Source organism: Carcharodon carcharias, chromosome 19 (assembly GCF_017639515.1).
Source record: "Carcharodon carcharias isolate sCarCar2 chromosome 19, sCarCar2.pri, whole genome shotgun sequence".
NCBI lineage: Eukaryota > Metazoa > Chordata > Chondrichthyes > Lamniformes > Lamnidae > Carcharodon > Carcharodon carcharias.
In genome coordinates, this window is record NC_054485.1 from 82,618,837 (window position 1) to 82,621,285 (window position 2,449).

Sequence of the window (2,449 nt, forward strand, 5' to 3'; positions counted from 1 at the left end):
TGACCAGGCTCTTGATTTTACTCAGCGACTTATGGTCTGGAATGAGCTCCGCCGCTTTTCTTGAATAAAGTGCTGTGGGAATTGTAGGCATTAACATGTCAACTTATAGACCTCGCCACTCACTTAGCACTGCCCTGCAAACCAGCCTTGATGCTTATGCTCAAACGCTAGAGTGGGATTTGAATCTTTGTGATCCACAGTTCTACTAAGTCAACAATAGCCGCTCTTCCGTGTTAATGCATACCACAGTTTCACAGCCCCGTTTACAAATGGCATTTCAATTCAAACTCAGTTGGTATTGAGTCTGTTGTTTCCAGCAGATCCCGTTTTTAATGTTGCCGGTTTGAATTCTGGAGAATCAAAGACATAAAAATGCATGCGCTCAGTTTGTGAGCAAAAGGTAAGCCTTTACATTGGCAAACGTTCAATCCGTTCTTTTTGGAAATGTCGTATTTTAGGAAATACGTGAAATAAGCTTTGCTGTGATGCAGATTTGAACCGAGGTTGCGGTAACTAAAACTGCAACTAACTTGCAAACGACCGAATGGTTTGGCTCTGTGATGCTGGTTGGGGAATGCAGGCCAGGAGGGAAAACTTTCCTGCTTTTCTTGTAAATAGTGACCGGGAATCCTTTGCATCGAACCAGTTAGGCATTTTAATATCTCAACCAAAACATGACACCTTCAGCAGCACAGCTGTCGTTCATTCTGCACTCTTACACAGACTTGATGTTTTGAGCTCAAAACCAAAGTGAGTCCTGGACCCTTGTGATCCAGAGAGAGCACCAAGTGAGCGTAAGATACTGCCACTTGATCGTACACTCTACAATTATACAACGGATTTACCTCATATATTTTCCTGCTTCAACTGAAATTCCTTCGGTTCTGTGTCCAGATGAAGTCTGGGAGATGAACTGATCGAAGTGTTGAATTGCGAAAGCGATACGAATAACTCCTTCTACACAGCAGTTTTCCTGACAACACGAAGCTTACTTCAGGGGCACAATTCCTTCCCGGAACAAAACAGGTCCCTTTACAATTCCACACACCCGTTTTACGCTCTGCCACTTCCAAACACTGTCGTGCACCACGGGCTTTCAAAAGAATTTTCCCTGGGGAATTGCGGCCAACCGGTTGAAATCCTTACTTAATTTGATGCGAATCTTCCATTCCTTCCATTCGCATATTTGATAAGGCAAATTCGGAAACAAGTACAGCTTGCTTCACCGTCGACCCTGCCAGAACAAATCGCAGGCACTCCAGCTGTTTTCCAAAAGAGCGAACTAGTTATCAAAAAAAAAATCGCCATTCTTTATTTAGGACTGTTTTTGTTCCTAGATTTCCAAGGAAGTGTTGTGAGCAATCTGCTTTCAGATTGAACACTGGTTTCGCAGTGTTTCGTGGGGCGTTCTCACATCTTGAAATGTATCGATAGGTTTAAAACGCAGATATAAGTTGATGAACTGTATACCTGCTAGCTGCAGAGAAGGTAGCATGCAGCAGTTGGTCTAACGTGCCGTGATCGTATAGTGGTTAGTACTCTGCGTTGTGGCCGCAGCAACCTCGGTTCGAATCCGAGTCACGGCAGAGCCTATTAGCTGCGTGCTTACCTTGTGACATCTACTAAAAGCTATCAGTCAATCTGATTTTCCTGAAAGCATGCTCTTGTCAATGAAAATCTATATATTACTTCAGAGCTGGATGCCTCTGAGTGGAATGCCCGTGATCGGCTGACATTAAAGCGGGTGTGTGGAAATGTGGCGAGGTCTTGTGTGTGAGATGAGCTCAAGAAAGAAAATGTCCCCTTGAATTAAGTTGCGTGTTGTCAGGGAAGCTGTTGTAGTGAAAGCGCAACCTTAAAAACAAACTGCTGGAGGCGCTCAGCAGAACACGCAGCAGATGTTGATTCACCTACCAGAAGAAATTGCTTTAATTTTCTCTGTCGAATCGCTTTAACATTTCTAGCTCCTCGATCGTTCATACATCAATCTTCCTCTGGGCTAAGTATTAATCGGATCTCAGGTGACGCAAGACAGCGAGACTTCGAGCAGAGCGGGGCTGGAAAGGGCGAGACTTCAATGTGCAGAACGCGGCTTAAATTTAAGGTCTTAAAGTTAAGGAAATAGACTTTTAATCAAAAACAAACAAAAAGTATGGCAAGCAAGATCAGTGCCATGTGTTGTACGACCTGCAGCATGTGAGAATTGTTGCATCCTGGATGACCACATGCGCAGGAAGTGCCACTGGCTTGACTAGCTTGAGCAACGGATTCAGAGCTTGAGCGTCAGCTGAAGACACAGCGGTGCATCCGAGAGGCTGAAGGTTATGTGGATAGCACTTTTTTTTACATCAGGTCACTCCGCAGCTTAATGAAGTGCAGTCAGAGGAGCAATGGCTGTCCACCAGTCAGAAGAAGGGAGGCAAGCAGGCAATCAGGAAAGCCCCAACGT

At 44.7% G+C, this 2,449-nt stretch overlaps 1 non-coding gene across 1 annotated transcript; it reads left to right on the top strand.

Annotated features, from left to right (window-relative positions):
- The first annotated feature begins 1,514 nt into the window (after positions 1–1,514).
- Positions 1,515–1,586, top strand: trnah-gug. The gene has a single exon. It is a non-coding gene; the product is annotated as a tRNA-His (tRNA).
- The last annotated feature ends 863 nt before the right edge of the window (positions 1,587–2,449 follow it).